The sequence below is a fragment of the Leiobunum rupestre genome, chromosome 3 (genome assembly GCF_980474605.1).
Source record: "Leiobunum rupestre chromosome 3, qqLeiRupe1.1.hap1, whole genome shotgun sequence".
NCBI classification, from domain to species: Eukaryota; Metazoa; Arthropoda; class Arachnida; order Opiliones; family Sclerosomatidae; genus Leiobunum; species Leiobunum rupestre.
In genome coordinates, this window is record NC_143386.1 from 45033783 (window position 1) to 45050784 (window position 17002).

Sequence of the window (17002 nt, forward strand, 5' to 3'; positions counted from 1 at the left end):
TCCCCGAGCAGATTCGATCAACAAAACACTTTGAAAACTAGGCCTAGCATTAAACATGGGACCAAACACAGCGGCTCGCAAACAACATAACGATAGCCTAGCACGAAATGATATATCCTAGAAGTGGATATATTATTTATAGGAACAATTAAGAGTGCAAAATAAAGTGGGTTACCAAAAACCACGCCACGCAAACCCTCTTAATACAAAACAGGACAGGCGTCAAATGCACGGGGAGTCGTGCAAAAAAAATTATCTCCCAATATAAAGCATTTTTATAAGGACTTTAAGGCCGTTAAGATTAGGCAGTATGAAAATTAATTATAGTCTACGCGCGTGCTATACGTATAAAAAAAGAATGCCGCGGAGGATTGTGGGTAAAATGACGTTGAAGGGAGTGTTGATGATAAATTAAGTAAACATAGCTTGGTTCTTATCTAACAGAGGGGAGAAAAAGCCGAACGTTGGTTGGAACAAAAGGAAGAAGCGCTAGAGGGAGCTGTTATAAAAGCGACGGCCTTATCTGGGGCCTACTCTGATTCGGGCCAGAAAATGTATTAAGGAAATATGGCGTGTCCCCGGCCTGCGAAATTCATTAAAGGCTTTTATAAAACTCCAGGGAGAAGATTATATGGCATATTTTACATTTGCAAAGACTAGCCAGTCGCGATTGACAGTCAAGGTTCACTTTGATAGCATGCTAAAATCTAGACTCTGTATACGAATTTATTTAATCAGGCAGGAATATTTAAACAGGATCTTATTAATACATATCGTACACGAATAATAAGTTTGCCGTTGAATGACGACTAAGGTTTTTTCAACAGGAAAAACCTTGATTGTTAATTAAAAACAATGTATATATTTTCATTTGAATAACAACTACAAATTATTTGAAATTAAGAATTAACCTTTTTTAACAGTAACAGAATTGTTTTCATAGAATATGTTCAACTGAATTAAGAATTTAAATTATTATTGTAGTAATTGTGATTGATTTCTTCATAGATTACGTTAATCTTAATTAAGAATTAACGATTATAACCGCCAGTGAGAGTAACAATTGTTATTATTTTCTCAGATAATGTTAAAATTAATAATTTAACACGCCACTATGAGGCCAGTAAATGATATTGTTTTAAAAAGATTATGTTAAATGGAATTAACAATTTTACAAGACATAGAACAGTAATGGTTTTCTCACATTATGTTAATCTACGATAATTAAGGCTTTTATTAAGTCGCATAAGACTGCAATAAATGTGATTTTTTTCTCCATAAATAATGTTAAACTGAATTGATTATTTAAATAGCCACAGAGTTCAGTAATTATGATTGTATTAAACTGAAATTAAGATTTAAATATGACGTAATTGCAAACGTTTTCTGCATAAATTCAGTGAAACTGAAAAAAGATTTTAAATATCACATAATAGCATACGTGTTTTGCATAAATGTATTTAAACTGAATTAAGACTTAAATATGACGTAATTGCAAATGTTCCTCCGTATATTAAGTGAAATTAATTAAGGATTTTAATAACATAACTGCCAACGTTATCGGCATAAATGTATTTAAACTGAATTAAGACTTAAATATGACGTAATTGCAAATGTTTCTCCGTACATTAAGTGAAATTAATTAAGGATTTTAATATCATAACTGCCAACGTTATCTGCATAAATGTATTTAAACTGAATTAAGACTTAAATATGACGTAATTGCAAATGTTTTTCCGTATATTTAGTGAAATTAAGGATTTTAATATCATAACTGCCAACGTTATCTGCATAAATGTATTTAAACTGAATTAAGACTTTAAATATCACGTAATTGCAAATTTTTCTCCATTAATGTTAAAACGAATGAATATCTATAAAAAATTCACCCAAGTGTCAGTAATTAACTACCAACAAGTAATAGTAGTTCATACTAAGTTTAAATCAACGGATTCTACAAACGGCCAAACATTCCCTTAGTAGCGAGGCTATCCGGCCCACCATCGAAGCCGTCCGTTCCCCAACCCCGAAAAATCTCCGTCTCGTGATGCCGCTGCCCGAAGACAATCTTCGGCGGTAACGCATCCCCGGTCGCCGCCGCCGATCGTCTCCGCGGCGAAAAAATGGCATAAAATCTCAGTCTCCGTCTTCGGTTCGCTCGCCGGCCGGTGCGGTAGAACTCGCGCGGCAATAGAATGGAGGCAGGACCGGGCCAAATAGCATAGGAAGGGGGGGGGGTGGCAAGGGGGAGGTCGATCTCCCGGCATGCTCCAACTGCTACTATACCAACCGACTGACTATATAGATATATAAATCCACGGATACAAACTATATGGGGAGAGACCTCGAGCCAAAGGGGGTCAGTGGAAACCACTCTCCGATCCTCGCGCACCGCTTACACATCCTTCTTCGGTTCTCCATCGTGATTTCGTCACATTTAACAAGAATCACAGTGTGAACGGACGTTTTCTACGACAATTTAATATATTTAACACGGTGGACCGTATATGTGCGAACGGAACCCAATTTGTATTATAATACCCCTACTTCAGGGTTGTCACAGTTATTTCACAATCAAATTCTCCGACTTTTCCAGGTTTTCCCTGACCATCTCCGGAGATTTTACTTGACTTATTTTGTGCCAAGATTTCATATTTTTAACCTATATTTTAGAAGAAGTTTCCTATTTGCAAACCGAAATTAAGTTCCCCGATTTTTAGACTAATTTTTTTAATTTCCTGAATTTTCCAGATTTTCCTTGACCATCTCCGGAAATTTACCCCGAATTAATTTGTGCCAAGATTTTATAATTTTTAACCTATATTTTAGAAAAAGTTTCCTATTTGCAACCGAAATTAGATCCCCTGGACATTATCCCGATTTTTAGACTAATGTTGTAAAATTCCCTGATTTTTATACCCATATTCAAATTCCCCGACATTTCCCTGATTTTTAGACTAATTCTTAAAATTCCCTGATTTTTAGACTTAATTCTTAAAATTCCCTGAATTTTCCCTGATTTGTAGACAAATTTTTTAAAATTATATGACTGATTTTTATAACCATATTTAAATTCCCGGACTTTTCCAGGAATTCCAGTATTTCCGGGTACCGTGGCAATCCGGTAATATCAGACCGTGTATGTGCGAATGAAACCCAATTTGTATTATGACAACTGCTTGTCATAATACTCCTACGTCAAGGCGTATAATAAGCGTTTTACTTAACGCTAGATAACAAGTACAATAATTTGTATTACTACCAAACAATATGTATCCAGTTACAGTCGACTTAAAAATTTCGTGCCTTTTATCTAAAATTTGATAAACAAACACACCCTGGTAGCTCCCTTCTCCCTGAACACCGGAGTATCGCGTGTGGAACACTTCTACAGGCGTTAGGTCTATAATCGGAGTCGAGTAATACCCCTTTGGACAATAACAACAAAGATTCGCGTTGTTCTAAAGACCACACAACCGCTAAAAGCAGCTACAACCGAGTATAGTTGAAGATTGCGCCACAAAGCCCACTAATACACGTAACACAAAGCCAACACACAAGAGCGAAAGGCAAATTAACAAGCGATGAATCAGTAATTAAGCACGGCGGGCGATTCAAAACAAAGGTTTCCCCTTTAATACACACCGTACAATTAGGCCCTGAAGGGCGAGCGGAGACCGAAGACCAACCAAACCTCTTAATCCTTATCCGCGGCGTACAAACTTCACCCGCAACCCCGATATATATCGTAACCACGAGGTAACTGTCCCGTCTGCTTAAACAAAACGCCGTCAATGGTCACGCCTGAACGAGCCAAAACCGTTTCCTTTAAAAAAATCGCGGTCAAAATGAGTTTGCAGGGTCGCGAAACAGCGTTCAACAACGCGCCGGAATTGAAGATCACGGTAAGGCGAGCCTGTCAACGGAGGCGAACAAAAGCGGTACCGGGGCTATTAAAACGGAGCCCGCTAGAGAGATAATTGTTCTCTCTTACGCGTTGGCGGCGCTAATTAAGGCTCATCAGGAAAAGGGAGGGGAGACCGCGGAGGAGAGAGGAGATGGATACGCCAGAAGGGATGTCACGCTAAACAAGAGCGTGTACCAGAAGACTAAAATGATGGAGGGACTCCTGGCTCGGAGCGGGCAGCTGCGGAAGCCGCGTGAGAGACGGCGGGAAGATTTTAACGCTTTAATGAAGTTCATTAATTAAACGAAGCAAAGGCTTAGGCGAGCGGGAGCTCCTCCAAAGTGATATAAATAATGAGAGCGCCGAAATTTAGATGGCCGTTTTAGTCCGAAACAGATGGATGACAGTGGGTCGAAACGGATTTTAAGCGGTTACGCGTGCAGGTTTTTTTCTAATAATCTTATGGTTCTTTGTCGCGTTGTGTTAAATAAATTTGCACAATATTCTTTACTTTTCAGGATGAAATTGTCTACTCTGAATTAAAATTAATTATTTTATCTAATAATCTTAAGGTTCTTTATCGCGTTATGTTTATGAAAAGTTTCTGTTCGTTGCAGTGTTAGGTAAAATTTACAAAATAGTTACTCAGTTGGCAATTAAAATATAATTTCTTGACATTTAATTATTACGTAATTAAAATAAGCATTTATAGTCATAACAAAGAAGCTTAATCCTAGTCAAATTGTCGCTTAATTATATTAAAATATTGTCAAAGATATATAATAAACAGATCCTACCGATTCGATAGAAAATCCACGAAAACAGGTCGTCATCGCTAACTATTAGTGGTAGTTTAAAAGTGTAGTTCCACATCGAGAAAACACAACAATGACAGTCGCACAATTCACGGTATAATCAAGAGCTAAATACGAATCGACGATCCAAAAATACGTGTAAAAATCACAGCTCCACTTTTTTAAGGATTAATCCAATTAATCTTAAGAAAACGTGTACGGGACGAGGCCGAAGAAAAGCCGAACGCGATGACTTAACTCCCGGCGGGGATTACGACACCGAAAAGCCGGGGCTGGATTTCTTTCCTCGTCGAGCAGGTTCGTCGGGACGCGAAAATTGGACGCCGAGAAGTTTCGAGCTCACGGTGGGGGAAGACAACGTTCACAGACCCGGGGAGAGCGGACGAAGCCCGGGGGGAAAATTGATGCCGCGCGTTACGTCAACGAGTATCGGCGAGCTCAATTTTTTTAATCCGTCGCTAAGTATCGCCGTACGAAACTTCAAATAAGAAAAAAAACTTTCGTTTAAATTATTAAAGATATCAAAAATTTACTAGTTTTAAAAAATTCTGCAAAAAGGTTTCCAATTTACAGCGGGGGTGTTTTTTAGTACGGTATGGGGGGTTTCCACGAGTTACGTCCGAGCGAGTGGGTGGCCTAAACTGACCGGGGGAACCTTCGGGATCAGGAGAAGCCAGCGGGGATTCCAAGGAGACCCGAGGAGAGGAGTGTCCAGTCCCCGGGGCTATTTTGAAAAGGCAACGGAGTGCGGGGGGGGGGGAGCCAGCGGACGATACCCCCACCCGGTCAGAAAAAGGCCGTAGCGCGGAAATACAAAAAATATAGAGATAAAGAAGAAAGTGGAGGGAAAAAAGGGTGTCCGATTTTCTCTAACCTGTGCTATTTCTTCTAGGCAACTCTTTTAGCAGTGGTAGTCCGTAGGTCTTCGCGATAGCCATCGCTTTCATCGGAACTCGAGCACGGTGGCGGCGGCGTCGGCCACGAGTGTAGAGATACGGGCACAACCAAGCATGATCGGCGGGCGAGACGCGACTGACTTGGCCGGGGAAACCGACCGCTTCACGCCGAGCTCAAGAATAAAGGAATAGTGTTCCCCGAAAAAGGGGGAAAATTAAACGCGAAAGAGAAAACGGGGGGGTGTAAATGCAGAGTGAGGGTAACTAGGAAAAAACCGGAGGGAAGGGGGGGGGGGCGCGGACGGTAAAGACTTGCGCGCTTCTGCTTTTTTCTTAGCGCAAAAATCTCCTTACCCTAGGTATTTTTTTTGCACCCAACCTGCGTCCCCCCCCTCCCACATTTTTTTTTCTGTAAAATTTTAAACCCCCGGGTTTCGGCACCCCTTGTCCTCCTCCCCCCTTAGCGACAGAATCTAAAAGTACACCCCCCTTTTTATAACACTTCATCCCCTACAGAAGGCGCACTAGCGAGGGGGGGGACTCTAGTGCCCGCCCTAGCTAGATCTAAAAGGGTAGTAAAAAAACGAATGGAGGGGGGGTGCAATATTCCTAAGCAATTCGGTAAGAAGCCCAACCCTATTTTATCTTCGCGATTTTCACCCCCACCGCGTTTTCTTCTCGCCGGAGTGTCCCCCCCCCCACGTTCGTTTTTGCTTATTTCCTGCCCCCCCAATCTTCCGAGTTCTTTCCCACCCCCGTTTTTCTTTTAAAGGCGTCCCCCCCCCGGGCTCGTTTCATTTTCATTTCTCTCTTCACTCCCCCCCGGTTCTGGGTCGGGGTAACTTTTCCAATCACCGGCGCGCAAGATGGGTTTTGGTGGCGCGCGCGCGCGCGTTTCGCGGGGTGAACCCTCGCTTCTCTCCTCGGCGAGGTGCAATCTGCATGCATCGCCTCCCGTAATTAATTCTAGAGATTGCCACTCCAACCAATAGGGGCGCTGCCTCTGCGCAAACACAGTGTCGTTTTTATTGGACGCAATTATTTTTTGCTGCCGGGGGGAACGACACTACCGTCGCTCCGAGAGAGAAAATTGTGAAGAAAAAATGGCAAAGATCTTCTGCGACAGAAGTTGAAGAATAACGTCACTTAACGCGCAGGCGCGGTTTTTACGGACCGCGGGGGGAGAGGCGAGAATTACGTAAAAAGTACCCTTTTCAAAGAAACCCAAATTAAAAATTGCTTTTTCACGAAATTAATTAAAAACTTAAATTAATTAAGACTAATTAGTGAGCGAAAAATATAATTAATTATTATTATTCAGAAACGCAATGGCGAAAATATTTTAGATAAGACTATTAACTTCTGGCGTTACCAAGATTTTATACTAGGCAACGTAAAACTTTCACATTGTCGTAAGCTGTACCGGTAGATAATCACTTCACGGACTTAATGACCGTGTAGACTGTAGAGACTTAATTATCAGGTATACGAACTGCTTTAATTAAAACTGACGCTTTATTTACCGGCGCTTTTATTTCGAGGCTGTATGCATGGTTAATGTCCATGACAACAACAAACCGATTATGACAATGTAGCCGTAACATAATAACCATGTAGAACCACGCGTAATTTTTTTCCCAATAAATGTAATAACTGCAAGGATAATAAGCATGTGGCAGTCGATTTTAATTAAATATTAATATCACACGTCACATGTCATCAACGTTACCGAATCAGATTTTGTTACGGATAAATTGTAATCTTCAAAACAATTCATTGTTTTTTTAATATAGTTTAAAAATTTACAATCGTCGCGTTTCCCGCGATATGTTAAACCGAGAAAATCCCCGATTATCACAACAAAAACGAAAGTAATTAAACAACGCATGTACAAACACAGAGACGATTTTGTAAACAAACACGGTACAAATAACAGTTATCATACCTTCAAATCGTATCAAATCCATAAGAGCTAATCCAAAATTAATCCAGTACCGTCCGATTCAAAAATATCCGTTGTAGAAAAACGCGTCGAAAAGGTATTTCGTCCGGTACGATGTCAAAAACGCGTAAACAAAATACAACGAACTTTTGGGTGATACACAATCTTCCACGTACGACGAAATGTTTTTTTTTTTATTTTCCCTTAGCAGCGAAAGGGGTATTTTTTTTACTAGGTCCGATAGGGCCGAAATCCGGCACTATGCGGTCCTCCAAAGGGGGGTTCGAACGGGGGTCACAGGGATGATCGCGCGGAGTGGACAATGCCAACGAAAAAAATATATATAGATACACCCCCGTTTACGGCGTGTTCTTCTATAGTACTTTTTCCCCTACACTAAAAAAGCCGGCGGAGTCTTGGGCGGCGCGGCGCTGGCGGGTCGTGGAGCCGGACCCGGGTAGCCTGCACGGATCGCTAAACGTTTTGGTTTGGCCGGCGCTCCATATCGAGAGCGCGCGCTCGGTCTCCGTCACTGTGTAGTAAAATGTGCAGAATTTCGGTAAAGTTCGCCCTTCAGGCCGCGCTCTGTCTCCCTCCCCCTCCGTTAGGTATGCTGCCCACCCCCCCCGCTTGTATTTCCCTATAGCCTTTCCCCCTTTCTCTCTATTTCCGTTACGTCCCCCCTTGCTACGTCCGCGCCGTTTTCCTCTCTCTCTCTATATATATGACAAGCTGACACCTTTTAGTCGATCACGGACTACTAGCGCCATCTTTTGTCCCCGCGCAGCGTAAAAAAATCGTTACCGTCACGACGGTTTTTTTTCGCGATCTCTCTGGCTCTAGCGGGAACGCCGACGCCATGATGCTTTTAAAACAGTGGAATATCCCGTTCATAGAGGGCGACGGTGTCGAGGATATAAGCGAGGTTGAAAGGGACCTTACCTAAAGGTTATTACGGCCGCGTGATATATCGGGAGGACGATTCGCGCGTTCTTACTTTCGACCCCTGGTGACGGGAATCGGCACTTTAAGGAGGGGACTTTTGTTGTGTTATGGCGGCTTTACGCGTGCCGTTGCTAGTTTTCGCTGCCTCGCGTCGGAGTTTGGGGCCGCGCTCAGAAAGACAGGAAGGGGGGGGGGATGGGAAGACAGCTGGAGCGTAAAAGGAGGAACGGCTGATTTGACAGTTGATGAGGTTTGGAGCGGGGGGAAGACAGCGCTTGATTTACGCGCGCTTTCCTACATAGCCCCGTACTCTGGCGCCATCTTCCGTTAATGCATAAAGTGAAAGTGGATAATTCGCTAAAATAGAATAAAATAAAATAAAAAAACTGAACAATAAATAATACTTAATCGAATAGTCCAATATTCTGATAATAATAACCACAATTTATCTAATATATATAGATGAGTGTTTGTTTGTATATATATATGTTTGTCCGCTATAGAGTAATATCGGTGTGACGTATGTCGACGTCACCCATGCTTTTTCCTATAGATAAAAAAACTTCCCTCAAAATCTAAAGTTTTCAACTTGGGTCGACCACATTTGGTATACTATCTCATCCGCTATATACAAGATACTACACTTTGATCTTAGCCAAAAGACCGAGTTTCTTAGTTCGGAGTTTCGTTATACAAATAGGCATATTTTCCCGGGAAATACCGGGTACCCCAGCCAGTTTCTTAATGAAACCTAATTGAAGTATTTTTACCACACCGATTGATAATTTATTGAAGTATTTTGTAAGATATTTCTTTCTTAAACTAAGGATAAAAAAATTCGTTAATTTAACGCACCCGTTGGGTAACCATTGACGGTAATTTTCCCCGTGAAAATATCAAAAGGCAGCTCCTACCACATTCACTTTCAAATATGTTATTAGCTCACGATCGTTAATACCGCAATAACGTCATACGCCATTCACAAATTATAAATATTTTTAAAGGAAATATTTTAGATAATATCCAATTTTAAATACCAAACCGCAATTCCATAACGCCGAAGATGGTACCTTCCACAGAGCACCTTCTACGTACGAGTAAATAACGATTGTACGGTCCGTTAGCCATCAAATTTGACCGCGTTACAACTACGAAACGGGTGCAAATCGGTCGGTAAAATTCAAATAGGCGGATGAAAGTAACGCGGGTTGAAATTAACCCGAGCGGTTACCGTTTTTAATTCGCAACCCCCTACCTAGCCATTATTTACCAGAGTTAAGGATAATAAAACGATATTTTTATAGCGTTTGACGTTTGAAGGTCACCTTGGTGCCACGGCCGCCGTACAAGAAAAGAACGGCAGATAATTATAAGTTAAGAATCTTACCGAGCTTTTAAATCCTATACCTCAACGATTCCGACGAACGGGGAAAATAAACGTACATTTTTATAAATATCCTCCCCCCTATTGAGAGTTAATTACCCTACTCAACACAAAAGTCAATTCAGAAATTATTAAACACCAACTCAAGGTTAGAGAGAGACTTATAAACATCAGGATAAAAATTAAAATGGCAAAACAATTTTATTATTAATTGTTGTTTGAACGTAAGCCGGGTTTAGAAACAACAATAACCATATTCGTAAATTTCCCAGTGAATACTTGAGGGTGGGTGGATGGGGGGGGGGGGTAAATGAGGGGTAAAAATTACTTGGACGTCTAAGATTTTCTCACGTTACGCAAGAATAACTTCTAATGGTCATTGGCGATGGTTTTTCGAAACGAAATATAAATTCGAGGAGGAAATGTTACACACAATTACAGTTTCCTATTAAAATGGAAATTTTGGACCATGAATTATTATTTGCCCAAATTATCGTTAATCGATTGTCGACGTTTAACATGGTAATGTCCTAAGATAATTAATTCAGTTAACAGAGCCATCTAGTGACTAACGAGAGAAGTTCGCTTAACGGTTGAATTTTCGTCTGCCAAGTAGCACGGTTGTTCAAAATGCATTTTGTAAATGTTAAATGCAAAATAGTTGCATCTTGCAATTTCCCACGATGGCAGCGAGGTTTTGAAATCTCTACGTAATTATTATTTATTACTAATTAATAATAACAATTAACTAATAATTACAAACTAACTGTGGTAAATAATTAATTACCACAGTTAGTGGCAAAAGTAGACAGAGTGCATTTTAAAAATGCATTTTGAAAAACCATTTTCAAAATGCATTTTGTATTTTTATTTTGAGCTGCAAAAACAATTTTGCATTTTTCAAAATGCATTTTTAATTTTGCATTTTGAGTTATGGGAAAAGTATTTTGCATTTTGAGTTATGGGAAAAGTATTTTGCATTTTGAGTTATGGGAAAAGTATTTTGCATTTTGAGTTATGGGAAAAGTATTTTGCATTTTGAAAAAAAAGGGGCAATTTGAAGAACCCTGCTAAGTAGACCATTTTGAGTTTTAAAATGACAAATTTGTAAAGCTTCTCGTGTTGACCGCTATACGTAAATTGAAAAGGCTAATTAATGTCCTAACAAGTTAGAAAGTAAGACTTTTCCGTTAAATTCCAAGCTAATTTTTATGTTATTAATATGGTACCATTGCATCTGTCGCGTTGGAAGGCGTAAGTATAAATAAATAAATAAATAAATACAATCTTTTCAATATGAAATTGCCAAAAATGTACAACACGTATTTTTCTATTTCTTTGAGAATCTAAAAATAAATTTGACAATAGTAGAGGCTATAAATTCATTCAAAAAAGGGGTGCCTTTCAAGGTAGAAATTGGGTCTGACAAAGGAGTGGTCCATCGCGCCCAAAATAAATCAAAAGGGAAAGTGTGGTGGGTAAAGTTTGCGTTATGAGGCGTATGGGTGTATCCGTAACCTTGAAATATTAAACGGTAGCGTAGGGAAGGAACGCCCACAATTGCGGAGCGGGCCGCCCACCTTGACCCCGCTGTGGGCCGAGCTTCGACGCTGAACACGTGGACTGATCCCCTTTGAAATATCGCCTTCTTGTAAATTCTCATCGGGGACTTTGCATCCCCGATTTTGTTCAAATTTGGGGGTTAAGTAGACCTTCATGTACCTTGAAAGCTCTTAAATGGAAAAGTTTCAACGGCCATTCGTTTTGCCATGGCAACCAAAAATATTATTCACAACTCAAATTTTAACTTTCTCTGAGCATGGGAAATTCATGGTTTGTATTTTATCCAATTTTATCGATTTTACCGAATTCTTTTGCCTAAATTTAAATTTTTTAACTTTTTGAAAATGGCAAAGGGGGGGGGGACCCTTACAATCCGTGGGGACCCTTACAATCCGTGATTTTCCCATACTATTTTACGTGGATAAAGTTTAAACTTCAGTTGTGAAAAACATTTTTAGGTTAGGGTGACCAGGGAAAGGCTTGCAAAATTTTATAGGCGAATTATAGGAAAATATAGGAAACTAAATAGGAAAATAATAAGGTAATAACTTCATATCGGTATACTTTGACTCGAATCACCTAGAATATTGATAATTTTTTTGTACACGGCGTTCTTGAATTATTGAATCACTTAGCGGATTTCAAGATTTTGTTCGAAAGTGGCCGTTTTTTCACTACTTAAAAAATTCTCATTTTCAAAAGATCGTGAAATTATAGGAAAATAGGTGAAAATAAAGGAATTTATAGGAAGGCATTAAAAATATAGGAAATATAGGAAGTCTGGTCACCCTGTTAGGAGCTTTCAAGGTACATGAAGATCTACTTAACCCTTCGAGTTTAAAAAAAATACGGGGAGAAACACCTCGGGATGTCTGCTTGTAAGAATATGCACTCTTGTTATATGTCTTAGATCGAATATGCTGACAGGGAAACAAACATTCAGATCGAAGCCATTAGAGGTTTGAATTTTAATTTATTTTTCTTTCTAGATGGCGACAATTTGTGCGAAGCAAATAATGAATAAAAAATTATTTACAGATAATTCGCTTCTATCGGTTATATAATCAAAAATTAAATGAAATCTTAATTAAAAATTATTATTTAATAATTTAGATTGATTAGGTTTGCTTGGTTATTGGAATTGTTTTAGAAAAATATTTGTCATATTTTTAATTTCTCCGACTGAAAAAAAATTTATTTAAATGTATGATTTTTTTTAAAAATAACTCGATTTAAATTTACATTTAAATGGTGATTTTGGCAAGGTATCCCTTATGGTCGTACCCCAGAAAATCTGTCGAGGTGGTGTGTGGGAGGTATAGCGGGTGAACGATGTTAAATAGCCCCTAAAAAAGCAACGGAAATGTCCCCTTGGCCCCTGCTACCAGCCAAGAAAGTTGAGAACCCTAATGCCCCCTGGTGCCAGAAGGGAAAAGGTGGGGATTCAAAAAAGCGGACAAAAAAATGTGAAAGGGAGTGAAGTTCATTCGAGGGTCATTGCGATGCTAATACGTCGAGGTCAAGGTCGGACACGATCAGAACCACGACAAAAGCCTTTCGGGTCCACGAAAATAAAAAATATATAAGAATCTAAATGTCTAAAAATAAAAAACAGGTGGACCATTTTTTAATAACTAAATAATTATACAAAGTAAATTTTTTCATATATAATTTCGATGAAAAAATCACCTATTTTACATCAATAAATTTATTAAAATATTCATAATACAAATCTCAATAACTAATGATATTGAATTAAATAGAATCACTACTCTTGATAGCCATTTGGTAGCAATGCGAATTCAAAGCATATCAAATTACAAATATTAATGAAGATTAATTAATTAATTAAGATTTTTTTAGTTTTCCAATTGATTTACCACTCTTGATAGCCAAGACAAAAAGTTGCATAAAACGTATAGAAATCCTTAAAATAAATAAATATCGTTTAAAAAACACCTATAGATTGTCAAATATGCTTGTATTGTTCATCAAAACAAATCAACATGGCAGACAAATGTTTAAATATGAAACTAGCAAACATTTGTAAATAATCGTATGTTCGTTTCCATAAGATATTATCATAAGACTATAATTACGAAACAAAAGTGTCAGTTAGTGGAATAATTACTGATAGCTGTGTCTAGAGTAACGTAGAATTGACGTCATACCAAATAACATAAAAATACGTAAACTTTCAACTACTTATCAGGCGTTGGTCTTCTTAGAAATGGCTTTTAATAAAAATTTTACAAGTATAGCTATAAGTGTATAATATTCTACACATAAGTGTGACACTTCCTATTCTTCACATGCAAATGTTTTACTGAAAGCTATTCACAAGACTATTCTTCACATGCAAATGTTTTACTGAGAGCTATTCACAAGACTATTCTTCACATGCAAATGTTTTACTGAGAGCTATTCACAAGACTATTCTTCACATGCAAATGTTTTACTGAGAGCTATTCACAAGACAGACTGCATTAAGGGCTTCGGCACCGTCCGCTTGCTATCGCGGCACACGTAGCCTTTGACAGCGCCTCGCTAGGGGGGGGGGGGGTTCTTCTTGCAGGGCCCCCACTAAAATCTTCAATTTTTTTAAAGGAAAAATAGGATTATATTTCTAAAAATATAGGACTTTACAGGACTCTTTTTACAAAATTATAGGATGTTATAGGACTATATATGCTATTTAATTTACTAACTTTATGCATTTAAAAACCAAATTTATATTTAGATAAATAAATCTTTGATTTTCACTTAAAAATATAGAAACTATTTAACCATTTTATCACAAAAAAGTATAGACTAGTATGACTTGGTATAGGAATTTATCCTATAGCTAAATCTAGCAATTTATCTGAGTGGTTGGATTTGAAATGGGCAAAATATCAAAATTATAGGATTTTATAGGACTTTTGGGGGATTTTGCTAAAAATATAGGATGTTATAGGACATTTTTGAAAATATAGGATTTTATAGGAATTATAGGACCTCTGGGGCCCTGTTCTTGTGATGACGTCACTCCGTTACTAGCTCTCAGTAAAATATTCCTCAAAGTGACCAACTTACAGAATAAATATTATAGACTTATGGTATAGCTTTTACACTTACGTAAAACGTAATTATAAACTTAATAAAATGTAACTTTACAAATAAATAATATCATAAGTAATAAGTATAAATTGAAAGCTTTTAAAAAGGTGTGTAATTGGTTCATGGCCATTGTTCAATATAGGTGGCGTTGTTTAAAGTTAATTGGGAGGTTTCATTTTGACATGATAGGAAAAATACTGAAGGTTTCGAGTACTCAAAAATACTGTAACAGCTGCCAAAACGTCGGAGCTGATAAACGGTTCTAGCGAATGCCAGCTAGACGTCATGATTGACAAAGTTATGCTTCACGTAAATTTTTTTGAGAAGGAATGAAATTGTAAGAAATACAATGTGACCGCCAAGAAATGAAATAGAGGCGATTTTAAATTTCAACAAAAATAATCTAATAAAAGGGATAAAATTAAGTGATTTGTTTCAAAATTATCTATCTTTGTAGATATTTAAAATTCAAATAAATGAACAATTAAAAATTGATTTAAGCATTACTTCAAATGAACATCAATTCAATTATATTCATTAAAATAGACAACAAATATTTGAACTTTCACCGAAATGAACAAAAATTTTATGTATCACAGAAATGGGTAAAAGTATAAACTTCACAGAAATGCGGGGAAAAAATTAAAATTTTATCGAAATGGAGAAATAAAACCCAAATTTTAAGAAAAACGCAAAAAGAAATTCATCAAAATGGAAAATATTAAAAATTTCGCCAAAATGGACCAATTATAAATTTCACAAAAATTGACAAATTAATAATTTTACAAAATAAACAAATTATAAATTTCATCAAATAAATCAATTATAAATTTCATCAAATAAACCAATTAAAATTTCACCAAATGTGCAAATAATTTCAACAAATACAGAAAATATTTTAACTCACTCGAAATAATTTAGACAATAAAATTAAAATAAAATTTAAATGGAGAAATCTATAAATTCCGCCAATGCGAATGAAACGAAAAATAAGGGTTATGGAACTTGGGACAAAATTTTAAAATAATTAGCGACCATATATTTCGTATACACATAGAAATATAATTCCAAAATTTTGACCCGCGCTTAGACTTTCCGGGAAGGGAACAGGTTATCCCAGCATTTCAAACAAAAAAATAATAATAATAAGCGTTGGGGGGTGGATACTTAGCCAAAAAACCCGGCGTACCATGTAATATTTATTTAACATAAAAGACTATATACCCCGGCGTAACAAATGTCAATTGACAGTGCGTATAAAGGCGGGTAATGCGCGTAGAAACGTTAGAGAGACGATTTCAGATGAGTAGAGGTTTTTCTACGCTTCATTTAGATTTTTTTTATCCCGAAAGGGAAACTTTGGTTTAGGGCCTTTAACTATCCTTAATTATAGTTCCACAATGCGTTTGCGCGATAAATATGGCGGACCGTATCGTCAACCGGAAAGACACCCCTTTTCAGGGGGAAAGGCAGTCTCGTTAGTTACGCCTTAATAGCCTCGTTTTGGAGTTGGCGTGGGTGTCGAAATTAAGCCTAACGTGTCGTCCTCCACGGACGCTCGCCTGAATTAAGACGCGCTTTGTATAATAAGCGATGATTAAAAAAATCCGTTTCCTTTTGAAGTTCTGCGTACAGTGAAGCTTTCATAAAAGCCTAAAAAACTCTATTAACATAAATAGGATATGACCTCGAGGACCAAAAAAAAAATATACTCGACAATAATCATAAAGACTAATTTACTTTTTCTATTATTATTTAGTCCGCCACCGCTGTATTGTTATTAACGCGTTTCGTTGGTCCAGCTGTATCAAGAAATTATATTTTTTAGTTTGGTTTTGGATTTTTTCAGTTTAAATATAATATATCTTATCGGAGTAATTAGGATTATTAACGGTTTATATTCAAAATAAATATTTGAGATTGAAATAAAATATATACTGTTTATATGGTATCGTTGCTATTCTAAAATATTGAAAAAAATACTAATAAATTTTCGTGTTAAAGGCCTAGGTTTTCTTCTGCCAGTCACCCTTTAAATTTGCTTTCCTTCCAAACAAATACCCTGGTGGTAGGCCAACGTGTTCTCCCGTTGGCCTACCACCAGGGTATTTGTTTGGTGGCAAGTAAACTTAAAGGGTGACAGGCGAAAGAAAACCTAGGCCTTTAAATAATTGGTTTCATAAAATATGAAAGCGAAAATATTAATTTATAAATCAACAATTCTTCAATGTCACGTAAATATAAAGAGGTAGAAATTTTAAAAATACCTCGTGTTTTTTTTTCGTATTTTTACTCGAGGCGTACCTGTCGTGTAATAATAATCAAAGTAAGGATATAAATTAAAAGTTATTGCGACGATCGACCTTCGCGCTGAATTATTCAATTTAAGAAGGTCAAAGAAACAAAATTTTAAGGAATAGAAATTTCACCTCGGTACAACGCTTCCTGGTA

The 17002-nt window shown here is 37.6% G+C and overlaps 1 protein-coding gene across 5 annotated transcripts in view; it reads right to left on the reverse strand.

Annotated features, from left to right (window-relative positions):
• The window catches only part of zfh2 (Zn finger homeodomain 2), a 145335-nt gene that overhangs the window by 65670 nt on the left and 62663 nt on the right, over positions 1-17002 (reverse strand). For 2 of the 5 annotated variants that reach the window (XM_090168371.1, XM_090168367.1), the window contains exon 1: positions 7564-7763. The exons of 1 other annotated variant lie outside the window; for it this stretch is intronic. The gene's annotated coding sequence lies outside the window, so the exon portion shown is untranslated. Of the gene's footprint in view, positions 1-4704; positions 5213-5596; positions 5844-7563; positions 7764-17002 lie in introns of those variants that run through there. 2 more of the 5 variants (XM_090168368.1, XM_090168369.1) reach the window with 2 other exon arrangements.